The sequence below is a fragment of the Leopardus geoffroyi genome, chromosome B4, assembly GCF_018350155.1.
Source record: "Leopardus geoffroyi isolate Oge1 chromosome B4, O.geoffroyi_Oge1_pat1.0, whole genome shotgun sequence".
NCBI classification, from domain to species: Eukaryota; Metazoa; Chordata; class Mammalia; order Carnivora; family Felidae; genus Leopardus; species Leopardus geoffroyi.
This window is the reverse complement of record NC_059341.1, coordinates 19894108-19917785: the sequence shown is the minus strand read 5'-3', so window position 1 is coordinate 19917785 and position 23678 is coordinate 19894108. Positions and strand designations below refer to the sequence as shown.

General features: G+C 41.2%; 1 long non-coding RNA gene across 1 annotated transcript; it reads left to right on the top strand.

Moving 5' to 3' along the window:
* Nucleotides 1-1399: 1399 nt before the first annotated feature.
* On the top strand, nt 1400-23355 carry LOC123591370. Its single transcript, XR_006709284.1, has 2 exons — nt 1400-1605; nt 23167-23355. It is a non-coding gene; the product is annotated as an uncharacterized LOC123591370 (long non-coding RNA).
* The last annotated feature ends 323 nt before the right edge of the window (nt 23356-23678 follow it).

The following is a 23678-nucleotide window of genomic DNA, read 5'->3' as shown; positions in this document are numbered from 1 at the left end:
CTTTGTTTCCAGTAATTCATTAGCTCTATTTTTTTTTTTTTTTAAAGAACACCACTAAAGAACAGAAAAGTTTTATCGCTCTGATTTTTAAAAGGGGAACAAGGGGTGCCTGGCTGGCTCAGTGGTAGAGCATGTGGTTCTTCATCTTGGGGTTGTGAGTTCCAGCCCCGCGTTGGGGGTAGAGTTCACTTTAAAAAAAGACTTTAAAAAAATAAAAAGGGAACAAAAATGCCAAGAGCTTTTCACTGGAAATACCCTACTTAAAAAAAAAAAAATACAAACAAACAAGCAAACAAAACCACAAAACCTCTCTCTGCCAAATTAAGTTTTAATGATGTCAAAGGTGGTGAAGTCAAGCTTTATGTTTTCTTTCCTGTCTTGGATAGGATTATCTTGGATAATTAGCAAAGCAGGTCTTTCAAACAGAATTAGCCAAAGAAGAATGAACAGTTTAGGAAAAAAGAAATGTAGCAGTCTTGGGGAAAATATAACTAGAAATTGAAAATTCAATCTGTGTTACATTTTGTGCTACTGAATGCGATTTGACTGTATGGGAGAGTGGCCTGGTAAATCCCTCCAACCACTGTCCATCTTAAAACATGGCAATGCTTGTCACTTAGGTTAGTATTTCACTGTGGCTTTCAAGATAATATGCTGTCCGTTTTTTAATAACATTTAAAATATTCATCTCCTTTTGACTGGGCACTTATAGCAAAATTATTAGTGCTTACGGCTTACTGCAGACAGTATTTATGCTGCTTTCCAGAAGCCACTTTTATCTGTTGGGAAAAAAAAAAATCTCACTGTAGGATTTCCAACCTTTTAGGCTAACGTCTGACTCTATTAGCTCCTAAAGAGAAGAACCATAAATAATCTCCCCATTTTATATTCTATGCTTTTAGCCAAAGCATTAATCACAGAGGTTTTTTTTCTGTGCCTCATGAGAAAAGCCAGCCTTATGGTTTGAAATTTTGGTTTACAAAATATGGTTTTTAGGGTAGGCAGGCATGGGGGTAGGATGTAGAAAGAAGAAGGGGTCTTTGCTGGGCTTTATGAGTAGAAAACTTTGGGAACAAATGAGTTCTTTTCTTTCCAGGGCCAGATAATATCTCAGGGGTCTCCCACTTTTGTGGGGAGGGGAATCTTATTAACTCTTTCAGGTCAGAAGGGTGCCATTTATTCATCACAGTGACAATGCACTTGAACCATCCTGAGCAGTTGATGTGGCTCCCAAAGGGCTTAGTGTTTAAACCTACTGGGGCGGTAACCTTAGAACAAGATTAAGGCTGATTACGCTTCTTTTTTCCTGGGCTTTCTCTGAAATTCGCATGCATACAATTTAATTATTATTGTCATGATCTTTCTTGTCATTGAAATGATAGGTATTCTTAGATGTACTTCATTCAGTAAATAGGCATTTTCTTTTTCTTACAAGATGATCATAGGAAAGCAGTTTTTAACACAATTCTCTCTCTTTCTCTCTCTCTTTTTTCCCCCTTTTTTTCAAAAGGCACCCCATCATCAGTAGGAGTTAGTGTGGCAAGGCTTGATGGTTCAACCATGAATTCCTTACGTCATTTGCTTCTTGAACTAGGTTTCTGCCAGGTCAGTAACTCATTTCTGAGCCTTGAGAATTGCTTGTTTGATTTGATTTTACTTGCTGACAAAATTTGCCTTTTAATTTTGTTAATGCCTTTATACTATCTCTGACTTCAGTTAGCTCCTACTTTCAAGGAACAATTTCAGTTGATTTGGATTAACAGCGGTAATAATTTACTAAATGGCAGTGTTATTCATCCTTAAATATATATCTGGTCTTGAAGTTTCCAATTTCTGTAATAGCTATAAATGGGAATAAAATGACCAAACTACCACATACAAATTTTTCCTACACTCCTCAAAATCGCTTTAAAGAAACAAATACACCAGATTTTCTTTTTATTTTTCATGAATCTCAAATAACTTTATCACACTGTTGTTGTAACTTCAGTATCTCTGTTACCTCCTTCTGTTCTCCATTAAGCTGTTATTCTCCAATCATTTAAATATTACTGTTTCCAAGAGACTCAACTTAATTGGTAAATAAGATTCCCCTTAAGGAATCGTGTATTTTTTCTTTTCTGAGACACCCAAGTTTCCTCCTCCCATTGGCTGTTTGGGTGCTAAGAACAAAATGTTCTCCATTCTTAGAAATATTTTCTTTCTTTCTTTCTTTCTTTCTTTCTTTCTTTCTTTCTTTCTTTCTTCTTTCGTGTATTTATTTTGAGAGAGAAAGAGAGAGAGAGAGAGACAGAGCTTGTGAGCGGGGAAAGGGGCCCAGAGAGAGGAGATATAGAATCCACGCTGACAGTGCAGAGCCTGATGCGGGGCTCGGTATCACAAACCGTGAGATCAAGACCTGAGCCGGAATCAAGAGTTGGCCGCTTGACCGAATGAGCTTCTTTTTTCTTTTAAAATTCTTTTTTTTTTCAACGTTTATTTATTTTTGGGACAGAGAGAGACAGAGCATGAACGGGGGAGGGGCAGAGAGAGAGGGAGACACAGAATCTGAAACAGGCTCCAGGCTCTGAGCCATCAGCCCAGAGCCCGACGCGGGGCTCGAACTCACGGACCGTGAGATCGTGACCTGGCTGAAGTCGGATGCTTAACCGACTGCGCCACCCAGGCGCCCCTGAGCTTCTTTTTTCTTGACGCTTACTTCCTTTTGTTACGTTTTAAAACTTCATTACAGGTATCTTTGTTATTCAAATAATGTGTTCTTTAACATGCTTTAGTTTGTACTTTATTATGTATGTATGTATTCGTTCATGTTGTATTGAGGTATAGGAGACATGCGATGTTACATTAGTTTCAGGTGTACAATATAGTGATTTGATAACTCAAATGTTATGCTATGCTCCCCCCAAGTGTAGCTACCGTCTGTCATCATGCAACGTTAACAATAGCATTGACTATAGTCCCTATGCTATGCCTTTCATCCCCATGACTGACTCCTGGAAGCCTGTACCTCCCACTTCCCTTCACCCATTTCCTCCATCCCCCACCCTCTCCCCTCTGGCAACCACTAGTTCTCTGTATTTACGGGTCTGTTTCAGCTTTTTTCGTTTTTTCGTTCATTTGTTTTGTTTTTTAGATTCCACGTACGAGTGAAATCACATGGTATTGGTCTTTCTCTGTCTGACTTATTTCACTTGGTATAATACTCTCTAGGCCCATCCATGTTGTTGTAAATGGCAAGATCTCATATCTTTTTGTATGATTTTTAAAAAATGATTTATTAGGAGCCTGATACGAGGCTCGAACCCATGAACTGTGAGATCATGACCTGAGCTAAAACCAAGATTCAGACGCTAATTGAGCCACCCAGGCCCCCAAATGTGAGATTTTAAAAACTGTATTTGGTACTCTGAGAAATAATTCACTTCTCCAATGCCAAGTTCCCTGGCATCTTGGCACAACAGGGAAGGGGATGGGAAATCCTAACAGGTTAATATTACCTGTCAGATTAGTGGAATGAGGAGTCATAATGAAAATTAAGTTAAGGTGTAGAAAATAAAGTTATATTTCTTTTTTAAAACTTATTTATTAATTTTTTTAATGTTTTTATTTTTGAGAGAGAAAGAGAGGCACCAATACACTCAATGAATGGTACTTATTATTATTTGGATAAATACTTCATAAAAGGTGAGTGTCAATATTGAGCAAGGTTAAAAATGTCATGTACTTGGGGGCACCTGGGTGGCTCAACCAGTTGAGCGGCCATCTTTGGTTCAGGCAGTGACCCATGGTTCATGGGTTCCAGCCCCCTGTTGGGCTCTCTGCTGTCATCACAGAGCCCGCTTCAGACCCTCTGTCCCCCTCTCCTTTCTGCACCTCCCCCTCTTGCCCTCTATCTCTCTCAAAAATAAACATTAAAAAAAAAAAAAAAGGTCGTGTCCTCCAAGAAACCATCTTTGAACCTCAGTCTAAATCACATTCTCTCAAGCTGTGTGTTTTCCCTTTATAGCCTTTGCTGCCATTGGTAACCATGCATTGATTATTTCTGTTACTGTTCAACAGAGTAGTTGCAAACTTAGTGCTGAGCTGGGGAGATCACGTGTGGACTGAGAAGAGCTCCATGTCTCTAACCAAGGCAGTTCCCACGAGGGTGTGTCAGTTGTTCTTTTGAGGGAGTGAGGGGCTCAGTGCTCCTGGATTTTCCAGTTGTTCATATAACCCGGAACCTTGGCTTTTTATAGGAAATGACTTGGTCTGAAAAGGTGGGGAAAGAATTCAATCAAAAAAAGACACGGTGGGGCACCTGGCTGGCTCAGTCAGAAGAGCATGCGAACTCCTGATTTTGAGACTGTGAGTTTGAGCCCCACTTTGGGTGTGGAGATTACATAAAATAAATAAATAAACATTAAAAAAAAAAAAGATGAAGATATTGTATGGCCAACCAAACTCATCTGTGTGGTCACAAGAGATCTGAGAGCTGCCAATTCACAATCTCTGGTTTCTTTTTTCTTTTTCTTTTTTTTAAGACAGAGAGAGAGCAAGCATGAGTGGTAGAGGGAGAGAGGGAGACTCTCAAGCAGGCTCCGTGCTGTCAGTACACAGCCCAACGTGGGCTCGAACCCGTGAACCGTGAGATCATGACCTGAACTGAAATTGAGCGGGACCACTAACTGACTGAGCTACACAGGTGCCCCCAATCTCTGGTTTCTATTTGTCTCCATGATTAGACTGTATTGTTTGTATAGTGCCTGACAGAGTAGGGGTACATAGTAAGCACTAGATGTTAAAAGAAAGAGAAGGCAGGAAGTAAGAAAGAATAAAAGACTGCAGTTGATTTCTTTTTTTTCTTTATAATAAATTACATTTGAAAAATTGCCAACCTCGAGGACATTAGACAATCTGAGCAAGTTGATAGATTTCATATTTAAGAGTTCCATGTTAATATAAACTAAGAAAGAAAAAGCACTCATTCCTTCTCTGTATAATTTTCAGGAAAAAGTAAAAATATGAGGTTTGTGGGGCACCTGGGTGGCTCACTCGGTTGAACGTCTGACTTCGGCTCAGGTCATGATCTCACAGTTTGTGGGTTCGAGCCCCGCATCAGGCTCTGTGCCGACCGCTTGCTCAGAGCTGGAGCCCGCTTCAGATTCTATGTCTCCTTCTCTCTCTGCCCCTCCCCCCCTCACGCTTTGTCTGTTTCTCAAAAATAAATAAATGTAAAAAAATAAAAAAAAATGAAGTTTGTTGCATTTATAACCAAATGGTAACAAAATGAAAAAAATGTTTTGACTACCTCAGAAGCAACATTTGCCATGTGTAAGTATTTTATTGAAAAGACTGTTGGTCGCATATTGTCAAACCAAGTTTTGTTTTCTGGGAAATAGAATTTAATCTCTGACCTCAAGTTTTATTGTGTAATGAGCTCACCAAATACACTGAACTGCAGATTTCCATGGTAGTATGATTTGTGTACTGACATGAACTCTGGAAGTCATTGCAGCTGTCAGTTGGCGAAAAATAGGAAAAGAGAGGCTTTGGGGAGCTTAGATTTCTAGAGCCAATGGAAGAGGGAAAACCTTAAATGCCAGATTATTTAGAAACTGTCTAAATTGAAGTGGCTGTCTTTGACATATTTGTAAATTTAAGGATTCTTAGAGATTTGCCTTTGGGGACACAGAATATGCCTCAGAAACTAGAGTGGTCTACCGATCAGATCCCTGAATTGCAAAATTGAAGATCAACAAATGTTCCTAACAGATAGTTATATATTCTGTACTACATCAGGTACTATGGCCCCAGAAAGTAAGTATTAGAAGTAATGGTGGGCGTGGGGGGGCGGGGAGCATCTGTGTACTTAGGGAGTTTCATTCTAGCTGGGGAAAAAAAAGACCAATAATTGAGAAAGGATAAAAGACTCTGTGATTCAAGGCTAAGCCATGTGTTAGACTATAGTGTAACAGGAAATCAGAGGGTAAAAATCACAGCAGGCTTCATAGATTAGGTAAGACTGCCACTACAACTTCCAGAAAGTATTATGACTTAGAGAAGGAAAGAATACATATCCCTATCATGATCCTCTCTGCTTTTCTGAAAAAATTTTTTAAAATATTTATTTACTTTTGAGAGAGAGAGAGAGAGAGAGAGAGAGAGAGAGCACGAGCGAGCAGTGGAAGAACAGAGAGAGAAGGAGACACAGAATCTAAAGCAGGCTCCAGGCTCTAAGCTGTGAGCACAGAGCCCGCCCAGGGGCTCGAACTCACGAACCATGAGTTCATGACCTGAGTCGAAGTCAGACACTTAACCTGACTGAGCCACCCAGGCACCCCTCCTCTCTGTTTTTCAAAGTATGTTAATTCTGATCTTGGGTTTTGTTTTTTTTTTTTTGTTTTTTTGGTTTTTTTCTTGAGAGACAGAGAGAGAGAGAGAGAGAGAGAGAGAGAGAGAGAGAGAGAGGGAACAGGTTGGGGAAGGGCAGAGAGAGGGTGAGAGAGAGAGAATCCCAAGTAGGTTCCGCACTGTTAGTGCAGAGCCCCAAGCCTGACTCAGGGCTCAAATTCGAACCTTGAGATCATGACCTGAGCCGAAGTCAAGAGCCAGAAGCTTAACTGACTGATCCACCCAGGCACCCTGATCTTGGGATTTTTGAAAAGCGACAGAAAAAAAAGTGAAAGTTGTTTCTTTGTTTACTATCTATTTACATATTTAAAATATTTTCCTGTAATTCCTATATGTAACCAGTCAACAAGTCCTATGATTTCTTTGTTCAAATTGTGTTTCTTGTGGTAATACCCTCGCTGAGGACTTTAAAATTTCATGCAGAGATTTTGATTTGTCTAAGTTCACTTTGCGAGTGGCAAAGCCAAGAGTAGAACCAAAATCCTGTGCTTTGTCTTTGACCCCATACGGTATGGCCCACCCTCTACAATCATAAAATCATCTCTATTATTGGTTAAAGAAACCATAGCACATTCTTCTGATGAAGTAGCATGCAGCCATCGTAAATTATGATTTATACTTACATTTATTGCTGTGGAAGTTGTTCATTGTGTATTAGCAAATGAAAAAAGCAATCAGCAAATATGATCCCATTTTTGTAAACATGTATCTTTATGCATATGCTTGCATGGGAAAGATCGGGAAGTTTTATTCTAACACATTAACAGTAGTTGTTCTGAGTAGTGGGATTTTAGATAATTTAGATGTTTTCTTTGTAATTTCTCATCTTTTGACATTGATCATGTGTTAATCGTGTAATTAATAAATCCCATGTTAACATCCCCTCTTTCAAAAATCATGGAGGGCTCCTCTTGCTTACACAAGCAGTAATAAAGATTAAAAACCCTGGTTGCATACGTTAATCATCTGGGTTATTAAAAATAAACATACTGGTACTCAGGTCCCATGTTAGGCCAATGAAATTAAAATCTCTGAGGGGTAAGTCCCTGGCTTTGGTTTTTCCAAAAAGCTTTTTAGATGGTTCTAATGTGCATCCAGTCTTACCTGGGAATATATGACAACTACAAAATCTTGGGTCCCACCCCAGATCTGCTAAGATGGAGACTCTGGAACTGGGGTGTCACAAGCTGTTATACCAAGTTTCCTGCCAAAATTCCAGAACCACTACCATTGAGTAAAAGCTCAGCTTGACACTAGCCTCAACGTCCCCAAACTTACTCTGTACCATTTCCAACCTTCCACTTGCACTCCAACCAGACAAGTTGGTTGTATGTCTCCTGAGGCTATGTGGCTGGGTCTACCTCTTCTCCCATGCTCTTGACTCTTCTGGCATACCTGCTTGCCATCCTTGCGAGCCACCCACGTTTTAGCTCTTCCTCAAGGCCAAGTTCATGTCTTGCGACCTCCATGAAGCCTTTGTGCTTCTCGAGTCCTGTCACTACTAGATCTCCATTTTCTCTCACATTTATTTATTTCTTCAATTAGCATTTATTTCATGCTTGTTGTCTGCGGAGTGTTGAGTGAAATACCAAAGAACTACACCAGGGCCTTTTAGAGGGTTTTTAGTTGTTTATATATAAGATTAAAGGTGAAAAAGTGGATGTGGGAGGAGATGAAGTGAGAGGTGATGGGATGCAAAATTAGGAGGTGTGATAGGGTGGTTAGAAGAGCGTGGAGATAGTGGGGTTGAAAAGTATAATGTGGATCGTTTGCTCCGGGAGATGACCATAAGAAGACGGGAGAGGGCAAGTTCTCACATGCACTGTACCTTTTAAAGGAATACGTTTTCAGGGTGGCTTAGTTGGTTGAGCGTCTGACTGTTGATTTTGGCTCAGGTCATGATCTCAGGGTCATGGGACTGAGCCCCTCGTTGGGCTCTGTGCTGAGAGTAGAGCCTGCTTAAGGTTCTTTCTCTCTCTCTCTCTCTCTCTCTCTCTTTCCCCCTCCCTCTGCCCCTCTCCCTGGCTCACTCTCTCTTTATCTCTTCAAAAAATAAATGAGAGGAAGGAAGGAAGGAAGGAAGGAAGGAAGGAAGGAAGGAAGGAAGGAAAACTAAAAAATAAAGAATACTTTTCCTCTTTACAAAAGTATTTGTTTATTGCAGAAAACTTGGAAAATATAAATCGAAAAATATCACTGAGATTCCTACTACTTGAGGATAAAAATTGTTACTTCTTTGTTGTGTATTTTTTTTCTTTAAAAAATGACTAAATGCACATAGCCATAGATAAAATGTATTTTACAATAAGATCATATTAAACATACTGTCTTGTTACTTGAATTTTTTTTGTTACTTGAATTTTTAAGTCAATACACTTTCATATGTCTTCCTGTCATTAAGTTTCTTTTTTTATTAAAATTTTTTTAATGTTTGTTTACTTTTGAGAGAGACAGACAGAATGTGAGCAGGGGAGGGTCAGAGAGGGAGACACAAAATCTGAAGAAGGATGTAGGCTCTGAGCTTCAGCACAGAGCCCAACATGGGGCTCGAACTCACCAGCTGTGAGATCATGACCTGAGCTGAAGTTGGACGCTTAACTGACTGAGCCACCCAGGCGCCCCTGAGTTTCTTTTTTTTTTTTTTTTTAAGTCTATTTATTTATTTTTGAGAGAGAGAGAGAGAGAGAGAGAGAGAGAGAGAGAGAGAGAAGAGAAAGAGGAGCAGGGGAAGGGCAGGGGAGAGTGAATCCCAAGCAAACTCTGTGTTGTCAGTGCAGAGCTCAAAGTGACTTAGGGCTTGATCTCACAAACTGTGAGATCATGACCTGAGCTGAGATCAAGAGTTGGATGCTTGATCCAACGTGATCAAGCCAGCCACATGCCCCAGGTTTTAATGATCATATCTTTGAGTGATCACAGAGTACTTCACAATTTAATCAGTCCTTCTATTATTAGATTTTATCCCCCATTTGTTCCTTTTTCTATTTGTGGGTTACATTTGTTCTCCTAAAATTCTCCTTTAAAATGCTCAGGCAAATGTTATTTATCACAAAATATTTTCTTTAACACATTTTCCAGTACTGTATAGTTGTTTGGAAATCCAACTCTCACTTTAACACCCTTGTATATTTTTTGCTCTTCTTTCTGAGAAATGTCCTCAGTGTTAGTTTTCGATACTTCTACTGACTTTTTTTTACCCTCTGATAACATATTTATAACTTCTAACAGCGTTATTTTTCCTGATATCTCATTTTTTAGACTATTCTATTCTTGTCTTGTGCAATATCTTATCTCTTCGAGTTTTCTTTTTAAAATTTCTTCTTCCTACATAGTTTCTGTTTCTTCCAACTTGCTATTTTCCATTTCTTGCTTTGGTGTTTGTGAAGTTGGATGAAATAGTGCATAAGACCACCTCTCTTCTGAAACCAATTACAAGTTCAGGGGTTCTCAAGGCCACCTTAGGTTTGATAATTCCTGAAAAGGACTCACAGAACTCACTGAAAGTTGTGTTTTGGAAAGAGGAAGGATGAGAGGGTGTGGAATGATGAACCTTTGATTCCTGGATGACTTCAAGGTCACGCATGGTATAGAATTGCAGTTCTGCCATCGGTTACTGGAGGTCAAAGTTAACAATGCAACTTAGAAATGATGGATCCAGTTCCAAGGACCTGGCTCACTAGATGCATACAGAATTTCAGAGTAACAAGAAACAAGCTAAATATACAACCCTTGGTTATTGTTATCTGTAACAGCCAAAATGAAAGTAAAGGACATTGTTGGGGTTGATCTTGGCACTGGGCCAATCGTGGATTCTGGTTTGTAATCTGAATCTGGTTTGTAAGTGGGCCAAGCTTAGATTCTGAGCTACAGCTTCTAGCCTCTGGGTCATTACCAAAGAGAAAAGTTATGTTGAAACAACAGATAGTGAAGATTAGAATAATTCATAAGAGAATGGGAAAGAGAACGAGGAAACTTAAAGAGCTCATCCCAGCAGAGGAAGACTCTTTTAAATGTAATTAAGAAATGACACGAATATGGGGTGCCTGGGTGGCTCAGTTGGTTAAGCGTCCAACTTCAGCTTGGGTCATGATCCCATGGTACATAGGTTCGAGCCCTGCATTGGGCTCTCTGTGCTGACAGTTCAGAGCCTGGAGCCTGCTTTGGATTCTGTGTCTCCCTTTCTTTCTGCCCCTCCCCTGCTTGTGCTCTATCTCAAAAGTAAATAAACATTAAAGATAAAAAAAATGAATAAATAAATGAAAGAAAGAAAGAAAGAGAATGAAATGAGATGAATGGGCAGCTGGCTGGCTCACTTGGAGGAGTACGAAACTCTTGATTTCAGGGTTATGAGTTTGAGCCCCATGTTGGGTGTAGAGATTACTTAAATAAATAAAAGTTAAAAAAGAAACGAGGGGTGCCTGGGTGACTCAGTGGGTTGAGCGTCTGACTTCAGCTCAGGTCATGATCTCATGGTTCATGGGTTTGAGCCCTGCACCGGGTTCTTTGCTGTCAACACAGAACCCACTTTGGATCCTCTGTCCCCCTCTCTGTGTGCCTCTCCCCAACCTTCTCTCTTTCTCTCTCTCTCAAAAAAAAAAGAAAGAAAGAAAGAAATGAGATGAATAAAGTAGACATTGATAGGGTCAAAACAAAGGTCTTCATGCAGCAGTCTTGGAATTTAGGTGTACTAATAAGAGTTTCTGCTGGTCCCCTAACGCTGAAAGGTTCTAAACAAGTCTATTATGCTAGTTTTGAGAAACTTAAAAGGCCAGAAGACAAAGATGACAGGCAGAAATCTGATCTCTAGTCACTCAGAGTGACAGTTCCACAATCTAATTAAGATAAGTATTGACAAAAGGGCCTGGGTCCCTTGGCCTAAGCCCTGTCTGAAGACTCAAGGTCATATGCACTTGAGTGGGTGACATGGTCAGAGGATGGAGAAGAGACTTTTCTGGGATTCCTTGACATGGGAGCCCAATGCACTGTGGTTCCAAATCTGTTGGTAAAAGCTTAACAGCGTTACATTTGGATTGGCAGGATATAGAAATACAGTGTTTGATGGGATCAAGAGGAACATATGGATGAAAATTGGGATGATTGAACAGATTTTTTTTTTTAATTTTTAAAGTTTATTTATTTTGAGAGAGACGGAGTGAGTGGGGGAGGGGTAGAGAGAGAGGGAGACAGAGAATCCCAAGCAGGCTTTGCGCTGCCAGCGCAGAGTCCAATGGGGGGCTCGAACCCACAAAACCATGAGATCATGACCTGAGCTGAAACCAAGAGGCAGACACTTAACCGCCTGAGCCACCCAGGTGCTCCTGGACAGATTTCAGTGTGAAGTATTTGTGCCTTCGTTACCTGAATGTATTAAGGGGATGGGTATGCTGTCTGATGGAGGAGTACCTTTACCTTGTATTATAAAACGAAGGTATATAAACTTGCCCTTCAGCCAATATGGGTTTGACATGCTTAAAAGAAGCCTGTAAGATTACCCAAGCCCACACAGGTTGTTAATTTGAAAACATATAGACTATTTGGTAGACAAAAAGGTTATTACTGTATACAATTCCCTGTTAGAAGCTGGAGAGCACAGACACATTCTCTCCATAGTAACCCTGTGGGGAGCACAGACTAAGGTTTAAGGTAAAAGCCAAGGAGCACCACCCAGCAGTGACGACTGGGATTTTGGACCATAAAATTCCCATTTGAAAGATCACTAGCTTGTTATGAGACATTAATTAACACTGCCTCAATGACTGAAGGACATAAAAAAAAAATCTTGAAACCTGGGCAGCTCAGTCGGTTAAGCATCTGATTCTTGATTTTGGCTTAGGTCATGATCTCACCGTTTGTGAATTTGAGCCCCGCATTGGGTTCTCTGCTGTCAGCACAGAGCTGGCTTCAGATCCTCTGTTTCCACCCCCCGCCCTTTCTGCCCCTCCCCCATGTTTTCTCTCTCTCAAAAATAAATAAACTTTTAAAAAACATCTTGAAACCTGAAATACCCAAAATGTCTTGGATGATGTTGAAGAAATATTTTAATAGGAAGGGAGGTTCTCAGAAGTGTTTGATAATAAAATGGAAAAGATTTGTGTGGGGACATGTCACCATGGGAATGCTAGGGACTCATTGTTTTGTTGTAAGAAAGCTTTGGCAAAAAACCAAGGAGTGGCCTATAAAGTAAAGAATTTAGTGTTGCCCAAAGAGAGTTCTGGCCTTTGCCATGGGCTTCTGGGAGGTAATTTCCAAGCCCTTCAATGTCATGCCAATAGGAATGTTTTTGTATCTTTAGGGGCCTTTGAGCCACACCAGTGACATGATGCAGGGTGGGTGCTTTGGTTCATGCCAAATCATCTTGACCTCCTGAGGGTCTGGAGACTGAGGTCAGCCATGTGGATAGTCAGCCATGCTTCTAAGATGGAGCCCCAATAAAAACTCTGGACTCGGGGTGAGCTTCCCTGGTTGGCAATACTCTGTGCGTGTTGCCACACATCATCAGCGGGAGGAGTTAATGGTGTCCCTGACATCATGGGGAGAGGACGACAGGAAAACTCTGCGTTTACACTCTGCCCTATGCACTCCCTCCCTTGGCCTATTTTAATCTGTGTCCTTTAGCTGTAGTAAGTCATACTTCTGAGTATAACAACTTTTAGTAAGTTCTGTGAGTCCTCCGAACAAATGATCAAACCCAAGGGTGGTCTTGGCGATCTCCAAATTTACAACTGATGTCAGAAGGGAAGGCGGTCTTATGTGCAACAGTGTGGATGGAACTGGAGGGTAGTATGCTAAGCGAAGTAAGTCAGTCACAAATATCATATGATTTCACTCATATGTGGAATTTAAGATACAAAACAGATGAACATAAGGGAAGGGGAGCAAAAAGAATATAAAAACAGAGAGGGAGACAAACCATAAAAGACTCTTAAAATTGGGGCACCTGGGTGGCTCAGTCGGTTGAGCGTCCGACTTCAGCTCAGGTCATGGTCTCACGGTCTGTGAGTTTGAGCCCCATGTTGGGTGGAGCCCCTGCTTCGGATTCTGTGTCTCCCTTTCTCTCTGCCCCTCCCCTGCTCATGCTCTGTCTCTTTCTCTCTGTCACAAATAAATAAACATTAAAAAAATAAAAAGAAAAGACTCTTAAATATAGAGAACAAACTGAGGGGTGCTGGCGGGGTGTTGGGTAGGGGGAAGGACTAAAGGGGTGATGGGTATGAAGGAGGGCGCTTGTTGGGATGAGCACTGGGCGTTATATGTAAGTGATGAATCACTAAATTCTATTTTTTGAAATTATTACTACACTGTATGTAAACTAACTTGGATTTAAATTTAAAAGATAAATAATAAAAAATAATAAATTAAAAAATAATTCAAGGAAAAAAAAAAAAGGGAAGGCAGTCTTACGGACTGTTACTTCTAACTTTGCAGGGTCTGTCTTTGCTATTAGAGTCTTTCTTTGGATATCTGTTGATATCTGAGTATCAGCTTCCACCTAAGCAAGGGTGGCTAAAATGTTGTGCATGGTATCTATTCACAACACTTCACAGTAGGCTGACTACTTAGGGGGGAACCTCCAAGTAGGTCTTTGCTCTTGGGCTGGTCAATTTTTGTAGAAGAGACTCTGTCACATCCCACATGAAGGAGAGAGCTGGTTGTCAAGGTTCTAGAAGTTGAGGGGGAAAAAGGATGGCAGTCTCAGTAACCAGTATGCATTCCTTAGCGTCCCCACTCCCAGGTCCCTCTCCATTTCCCCTCCAGAAATAAAGTCTTTTGTGGGGAGGAGGCAGTCGCCTATCTGTTGGTAGCTGGAAAGGGTAAATGAGGATCTGATTGCTTCTCAAGGAGACTTCTAACAGTCCCTCTTCTTTTCTTCTCTTTCCCCACTCCACCCCTACCCCATTTTAGCTCCACTTCCTGTGGTATCTGGTGTTGCCCTTTCCTGAGACTTTTGGGGCTTCTCTGCTGTGAATCTACTTGCTTCTTAGCTTTCTTCACTATCAGCCTAGGATGCAGTTTTATTAGAGTGTTAAATCATTTGTCACATTACTATCTGCTTTCCAGCTTTCACAGTTTTGGTGCTTTGTTTCCTCTCCTATTCTGTGTGTGTGTGTGTGTGTGTATTTTAATAGTTTATTTATTCTGAGGGAGACAGCGAGAGAACAAGAGACAGAGCATGCGCACAAGCAGGGGAGGATAAGAGAGAGAGAGAGAGAGAGGGAGAGAAAGAGAAGCCCAGGCAGATTCTGCGCAGTCAGCTCAGATCTAGGTCTGATCTCACCAACTTCGAGATCATGACCTGAGCTGAAATCAAGAGTTGGGCACTTAACCAAGTGAGCTACTTAGGCGCCCATATGAGTTTGTTTGTTTATTTATTTATTTATTTATTTATTTATTTAATTTTATTTTTATTATTTATTTTTTTAATATATGAAATTTATTGTCAAATTGGTTTCCATACAACACCCAGTGCTCATCCCAAAAGATGCCCTCTTCAATGCCCATTACCTCCCCTCCCCTCCTTCCCACCCCCCATCAACCCTCAGTTTGTTCTCAGTTTTTAAGAGTCTCTTATGCTTTGGCTCTCTCCCACTCTAACCTCTTTTTTTTCCCTTCCCCTCCCTCATGGGTTCCTGTTAAGTTTCTCAGGATCCACATAAGAGTGAAAACATATGGTATCTGTCTTTCTCTGTATGGCTTATTTCACTTAGTATAACACTCTCCAGTTCCATCCAACGTTGCTACAAAGGGCCATATTTCATTCTTTCTCATTGCCACATAGTACTCCATTGTGTATATAAACCACAATTTCTTTATCCATTCATCAGTTGATGGACATTTAGGCTTTTTTCACAATTTGGCTATTGTTGAGAGTGCTGCTATAAACCTTGGGGTACAAGTGCCCCTATGCATCAGTACTCCTGTATCCCTTGGGTAAATTCCTAGCAGTGCTATTGCTGGGTCATAGGGTAGGTCTATTTTTAATTTTTTGAGGAACCTCCACAGTGTTTTCCAGAGCGGCTGCACCAGTTTGCATTCCCACCAACAGTGCAAGAGGGTTCCCGTTTCTCCACATCCTCGCCAGCATGTATAGTCTCCTGATTTGTTCATTTTGGCCACTCTGACTGGCGTGAGGTGATATCTGAGTTTGGTTTTGATTTGTATTTCCCTGATGAGGAGCGACATTGAGCATCTTTTCATGTGCCTGTTGGCCATCCGGATGTCTTCTTTAGAGAAGTGTCTATTCATGTTTTCTGCCCATTTCTTCACTGGGTTATTTGTTTTTTGGGTGTGGAGTTTGGTGAGCTCGTTATAGATTTTGGATACTAGCCCTTTGTCCAATATATCATTTGCAAATATCTTTTCCCATTCCGTTGGTTGCCTTTTAGTTTTGTTGATTGCTTCCTTCGCGGTGCAGAAGCTTTTTATCTTCAAGAGGTCCCAATAGTTCATTTTTGCTTTTAATTCCCTTGCCTTTGGGGATGTGTCAAGTAAGAAATTGCTGCGGCTGAGGTCAGAGAGGTCTTTTCCTGCTTTCTCCTCTAGGGTTTTGATGGTTTCCTGTCTCACATTCAGGTCCTTTATCCATTTTGAGTTTATTTTTGTGAATGGTGCAAGAAAGTGGTCTAGTTTCATTCTTCTGCATGTTGCTGTCCAGTTCTCCCAGCACCATTTGTTAAAGAGACTGTCTTTTTTCCATTGGATATTCTTTCCTGCTTTGTCAGATTAGTTGGCTATACTTTTGTGGGTCTAGTTCTGGGGTTTCTATTCTATTCCATTGGTCTATGTGTCTGTTTTTGTGCCAATATCATGCTGTCTTGATGATTACAGCTTTGTAGTAGAGGCTATAAGTCTGGGATTGTGATGCCTCCCGCTTTGGTCTTCTTCTTCAAAATTACTTTGGCTATTCGGGGCCTTTTGTGGTTCCATATGAATTTTAGGATTGCTTGTTCTAGCTTTGAGAAGAATGCTGGTGCAATTTTGATTGGGATTGCATTGAATGTGTAGATCGCTTTGGGCAGTATTGACATTTTAACAATATTTATTCTTCCAACCCATGAGCACGGAATGTTTTCCATTTCTTTATATCTTCTTCAATTTCCTTCATAAGCTTTCTATAGTTTTCAGCATACAGATCTTGTACATCTTTGGTTAGATTTATTCCTAGGTATTTTATGCTTCTTGGTGCAATTGTGAATGGGATCAGTTTCTTTGTCTTTCTGTTGCTTCATTATTAGTGTATAAGAATGCAACTGATTTCTGTACATTGATTTTGTATCCTGCGACTTTGCTGAATTCATGCACAGTTCTAGCAGACTTTTGGTGGAGTCTATCGGATTTTCCATGTATAATATCATGTCATCTGCAAAAAGTGAAAGCTTGACTTCATCTTTGCCAATTTTGATGCCTTTGATTTCCTTTTGTTGTCTGATTGCTGATGCTAGCACTTCCAACACTGTGTTAAACAACAGCGGTGAGAGTGGACATCCCTGTCATGTTCCTGCTCTCAGGGGAAAGCTCTGTTTTTCCCCATTGAGGATGATATTAGCTGTAGGCTTTTCATAAATGGCTTTTATGATGTTTAAGTATGTTCCTTCTATCCCGACTTTCTCGAGGGTTTTTATTAAGAAAGGATGCTGAATTTTGTCAAATGCTTTTTCTGCATCGATTGACAGGATCATATGGTTCTTATCTTTTCTTTTATTAATGTGATGTGTCATGTTGATTGATTTGCGAATGTTGAACCAGCCCTGCCTCCCAGGAATGAATCCCACTTGATCATGGTGAATAATTCTTTTTACAAGCTGTTGAATTTGATTTGCTAGTATCTTATTGAGAATTTTTGCATCCATATTCATCAGGGATATTGGCCTGTAGTTCTCTTTTTTTACTGGGTCTCTGTCTGGTTTAGGAATCAAAGTAATACTGGCTTCATGGAATGAGTCTGGAAGTTTTTCTTCCCTTTCTATTTTTTGGAACAGCTTGAGAAGGACAGGTATTATCTCTGCTTTAAACGTCTGGTAGAACTCCCCTGGGAAGCCATCTGGTCCTGGACTCTTATTTGTTGGGAGATTTTTGATGACTGATTCAATTTCTTCGCTGGTTATGGGTCTGTTCAAGCTTTCTATTTCCTCCTGATTGAGTTTTGGAAGGGTGTGGGTGTTTAGGAATTTGTCCATTTCTTCCAGGTTGTCCAGTTTGTTGGCATAAAATTTTTCATAGTATTCCCTGATAATTGTTTCTATCTCTGAGGGATTGGTTGTAATAATTCCATTTTCATTCATGATTTTATCTATTTGGGTCATCTCCCTTTTCTTTTTGAGAAGCCTCATTAGAGGTTTATCAATTTTGTTTATTTTTTCAAAAAACCAACTCTTGGTTTCACTGATGTGCTCTACAGTTTTTTTAGATTCTATATTGTTTATTTCTGCTCTGATCTTTATTATTTCTCTTCTTCTGCTGGGTTTGGGGTGTCTTTGCTGCTCTGCTTCTATTTCCTTTAGGTGTGCTGTTAGATTTTGTATTTGGGATTTTTCTTGTTTCTTGAGATAGGCCTGGATTGCAATGTATTTTCCTCTCAGGATTGCTTTCGCTGCATCCCAAAGCATTTGGATTGTTGTATTTTCATTTTCATTTGTTTCCATATATTTAAAAATAATTTTTTTCAACATTTTATTTTATTTTGGGGACAGAGAGAGACAGAGCATGAACGGGGGAGGGGCAGAGAGAGAGGGAGACACAGAATCGGAAACCGGCTCCAGGCTCTGAGCCATCAGCCCAGAGCCCGACACGGGGCTCGAACTCACGGACCGCGAGATCGTGATCTGGCTGAAGTCGGACGCTTAACCGACTGCGCCACCCAGGCGCCCCTGTTTCCATATATTTTTAAATTTCTTCTCTAATTGCCTGGTTGACCCATTCATTCTTTAGTAGGGTGTTCGTTAACGTCCATGCTTTTGGAGGTTTTCCAGACTTTTTCCTGTGGTTGATTTCAAGCTTCATAGCATTGTGGTCCGAAAGTATGCCTGGTATGATCTCAATTCTTGTCTACTTATGAAGGGCTGTTTTGTGACCCAGTATGTGATCTATCTTGGAGAATGTTCCATGTGCACTCGAGAAGAAAGTATATTCTGTTGCTTTGGGATGCAGAGTTCTAAATATAACTGTCAAGTCCATCTGATCCAATGTATCATTCAGGGCCCTTGTTTCTTTATTGACCCTGTGTCTAGATGATCTATCCATTGTTGTAAGTGGGGTATTAAAGTCCCCTGCAATTACCACATTCTTGTCAATAAGGTTGCTTATGTTTGTGAGTAATTGTTTTACATATTTGGGGGCTCCCATATTCGGTGCACAGACATTTATAATTGTTAGTTCTTCTTGATGGATAGACCCTGTAATTATTATATAATGCCCTTATTTATCTCTTGTTACAACCTTTAATTTAAAGTCTAGTTTGTCTGATATAAGTACGGCTACTCCAGCTTTCTTTTGACTTCCAGTAGCATGATAAATAGTTCTCCATCCCCTCACTTTCAATCTGAAAGTGTCCTCAGGTCTAAAATGAGTCTCTTGCAGACAGCAAATAGATGGGTATTGTTTTTTTATCCATTCTGATACCCTATGTCTTTTGGTTGGCGCATTTAGTCCATTTACATTCAGTGTTACTATAGAAAGATATGGGTTTAGAGTCATTGTGATGTCTGTATGTTTTATGCTTGTAGCGATGTCTCTGGTACTTTGTCTCACAGGATCCCCCTTAGGATCTCTTGTAGGGCTGGTTTAGTGGTGACAAATTCCTTCAGTTTTTGTTTGTTTGGGAAGACCTTTATCTCTCCTTCTATTCTAAATGACAGACTTGCTGGATAAAGGATTCTCGGCTGCATATTTTTTCTGTCTAGCACACTGAAAATCTCGTGCCAATTCTTTCTGGCCTGCCAAGTTTCAAAAGAGATCAGTCACGAGTCTTATAGGTCTCCCTTTATATGTGAGGGCACGTTTACCCCTTGCTGCTTTCAGAATTTTCTCTTTATCCTTGTATTTTGCCAGTTTCACCATGATATGTCGTGCAGAAGATCGATTCAAGTTACGTCTGAAGGGAGTTCTCTGTGCCTCTTGGATTTCAATGCCTTTTTCCTTCCCCAGTTCAGGGAAGTTCTCAGCTATTATTTCTTCAAGTACACCTTCAGCACCTTTCCCTCTCTCTTCCTCCTCTGGGATACCAATTATGCGTATATTATTTCTTTTTAGTGTATCAGTTCTCTAATTTTCCCCTCATACTCCTGGATTTTTTTATCTCTCTTTTTCTCAGCTTCCTCTTTTTCCATAACTCTATCTTCTAGTTCACCTATTCTCTCCTCTGCCTCTTCAATCCGAGCCGTGGTGGTTTCCATTTTGTGTTGCATTTCATTTAAAGCGTTTTTCAGCTCCTCGTGACTGTTCCTTAGTCCCTTGATCTCTGTAGCAAGAGATTCTCTGCTGTCCTCTATACTGTTTTCAAGCCCAGCGATTAATTTTATGACTATTATTCTAAATTCACTTTCTGTTATATTATTTAAATCCTTTTTGATCAGCACATTAGCTGTTGTTATTTCCTGGAGATTGTTTTGAGGGGAATTCTTCCGTTTGGTCATTTTGGATAGTCCCTGGCGTGGTGAGGACCTGCAGGGCACTTCCCCTGTGCTGTGGTGTATAACTGGAGTTGGTGGGCGGAGTCGCAGTCAGACCTGATGTCTGCCCCCGGCCCACCGCTGGGGCCACAGTCAGACTGGTGTGTGCCTTCTCTTCCCCTCTCCTAGGGGCGGGATTCACCGTGGGGTGGCGTGGCCCGTCTGGGCTACTTGCACCCTGCCAGGCTTGTGGTGTTGGGAATTAGCTGGGGTGGATCGGCAAGGTGCACGGGGGGGGGGGGGGGGGGGCCAGGAGGGGCAGGCTTAGCTCGCTTCTCCTTTGGAGATCCGCTTAGGGAGGGACCCTGCGGCACCGGAGGGAGTCCGACCCGCCAGAGGGATGGATCCGCAGAAGCACAGCGTTGGGTGTTTGCGCGGTGCCAGCAAGTTCCCTGACAGAAACTGGTTCCCTTTGTGGTTTCGGCTGGGGGATGGGCGAGGGAGATGGCGCTGGCGAGCGCCTTTGTTCCCCGCCAAGCTGAGCTCTGTCCTCCGGGGGCTCAACAACTCTCCCTCCCTTTGTCCTCCAGCCTTCCCGCTCTCCGAGCAGAGCTGTTAACTTATAACCTTCCAGTTGTTAAGTCCCGCTCGCTGTCAGAACACACTCTGTCCAGCCCCTCTGCTTTTGCAAGCCGGACTCGGGGGCTCTGCTTGGCCGGCGGGCTGTCTCTCCACCCCGGCTCCCTCCCACCAGTCCCTCCCGCCAGTCCGTGGAGCGCGCACCGCCTCGCCGCCCTTCCTACCCTCTTCCGTGGGCCTCTCGTCTGCGCTTGGCTCCGGAGACTCCGTTCTGCGAGTCTTCTGGTGATTTTCTGGGTTATTTAGGCAGGTGTGGGTGGAATCTAAGTGAGCCGCAGGACGCGGTGAGCCCAGCGTCCTCCTACGCCGCCATCTTCCCAGAAGCCCCCTGAGTTGTTTTTTTTTTTTTTTTTTTACTGTTTTTATTTATTTTTGAGGCAGAGAGAGACAGAGCATGAGTGGGGGAGGGGCAGAGACAGAGGGAGACACAGAATCTGAAGCAGGCTCCAGGCTCTGAGCTGTCAGCACAGAGCCGGATGTGGGGCTCGAACTCACGGAGTGTGAGATCATGACCTGAGCTGACGTCAGACGCTCAACCGAGTGAGCCACCCAGGTGCCCCCTGAGTTTGTTTTTTTAATTGAAACCCTTTGGGTGAACTGGGTCACTTCTGTTGGGTTCAGCAAGAGCTGAGTTTAGGATTCTGCTTGATGTTGCCTAAGATTTTAGCACTGAGACAAGAAGCATTCAAAATTGGAAGGGATGTGGGAGATCATATGGGGTCTACCTTCTCCTTTCCCACATGGTGAAGTCAAGGCCTCGAGATGGGAAGGGACTAGCATGCTATCACGCAGCTGCCAGGGGCAGGGCTGGGACTGGAGCCTGAATTTGGTGGTTCCTGGATGACCAGTTCTTGCTACTACGTTCACTGTCTTCTTGGGGATGAGAAGAAAGCCCCATCACAGAGCTCGTTCCAAAGTTTTCAACCAGGGTCTATAGAGATGTTTTTGGGTTCTGTATGTGCTTAGCTCAGATTTCATTTTAAAGCAGATTCAAACCATGAATGTTCATATTTTGCCAATTTAATAAGGCATTACTTTCATTGGATTAAAAAAAAATCCCTTTACTGTTATTTTAGCACGATTTTAGGAGGGAGAAGTAAATGCCTGTCATCTTTACCCAGAAGTGGGGACTTCGTTTTCTGTATCTTTCCTGTTCTTTGCTATGATCTAGAGCGGCAATGAGGACCTTCAGGATAGATAATAATGATCTTCGTTAACTTCTCAGAAAGTAAGATAAAATGATTTCATTATTTTTTCGATAAGTGGTGATAGGGTTTAAACATTTTCTTATTGGACGTTTTAAAAAAAATTGAAGTATAGTCGAAACACAATGTTACATTAGTTTCGGGTGTACAACATAGTGATTTGATAACTCCAAATGTTATGGTCTGCTCATCACGGGTGTAGTTACCATGTGTCACCCTACAATGTTATTACAATACCATTGACTACCTTCCCTATGATGTACCTTTCATCCCCATGACTTTATTTATTCCACAACTGGAAGCCTGTATCTTCCTTTCCCCTTCACCTGTTTCACACACAGCCTGCCCCCCAAACCCTCCTTCCCTCTGGCAGGCATCAGTTTGTTCTTTGTATTGTTAACATTTAAAATTTTATCCTTGATAATCTGGGTTTATGCTGTTTGATCACCCCTAACATGAAAATGGAAAATGGGATAGCAAAGTGTCCAGGGGAAGAAATAACAGAAGGTAACTATTGAAGCTACAAGTAGAAAACAATAAAGAGGAAACAAGTGAGAAAATGTCCTTCTCCTGGCTTTCTTTTCTCTTTCTCTCCCCCTCCTTTTGTCTCCTTCTCTTTCTTTTTGTGCTTGGGGAGCACAATCCAATTAGGAATTCATTCTTGGGGTGCCTGGCTTGATCTTAGGGCTGTGAATTCAAGCCCCACGTTGGGTAGAGAGCTTACTTTCAAAAAAAAAAAAAAAAAAGGAAAAAAATTCCTTCTCAGTGCTTAATAATAATAAAACAATTAAAAAAAAATTTAATGTTTATTTATTATTGAGAGACAGAGACAGACAGAGCACGAGCATGGGAGGGGCAGAGAGAGGAGGAGACACAGAATACAAAACAGGCTCCAGGTTCTGAGCTGTCAGCACAGAGCCCGACGCGGGGCTCAGACTCACAAACTGCGAGATCATGACCTGAGTTGAAGTCGGACGCTTAACCGACTGATCCACCCAGGTGCCCCTAAAAAAAACTTCTATGTAAATTTTATAATAGGTCCTTAAAGAAAATTAACATCTTGTAGTTGTTCTATGTTGTTGGTTAAAAAGACTTGAGAGAATGTTATGTCTCTTAAGTACATTGTTATGTGTTAAGAAACACAGCAATTACTTAGGGTGTGTGGACCTTGTTTGGATCCTGATTTGAGCAAACCAGCTATAAAATGTCATTTTTGAGCCAAATCAGGATATTTGATTTTGGAGTGGGTATTAAATGACATTAATTTTATTAGTAGAACCAGTAATATTGCGGTTTATACAGAAATGTCCTCATTTTTTTTATAGGTGCATAGAGACAATGTACGAAATTTGCTTGAAGATATTAAAAAACCACTGCGCAAACACACATAAAGGGAAAGAATGCAAAAAAGGAGTAGCTGGAACAAGAATGACAAAGTGGCCACGCCTGAATTTGGGGAGGAGTTCGCTATGTTATTCTGTTCGTAATCGTTCATATTAAAAAGTTTAAAATGATATTTAAAGTCCTGCAAGTTACCCCCGGCCTCTACTACTGAAAAGATTTTACTGTGCCTGCAATAAATGGAAACTCAAAAGCATAAAACAAGGGCAAATGTAAATCTTTTAGGTAAAACAGCAAATGAAATTATGGATGCTGACCCCAGGCAGGAAAGGGAGCTCTGGAACACTGGTAATTTGTAGAAACAAGATGAGAATAGTAATGTTAGCAATAAAAATAATAGCTAACACTGACAATGACTGAGGCTTAGCAATCCTGCAGCTGTGTATCAGGTACTGTGTTTATCTCACTTCTATGACTCCAGAAGCTTATGAGCTAG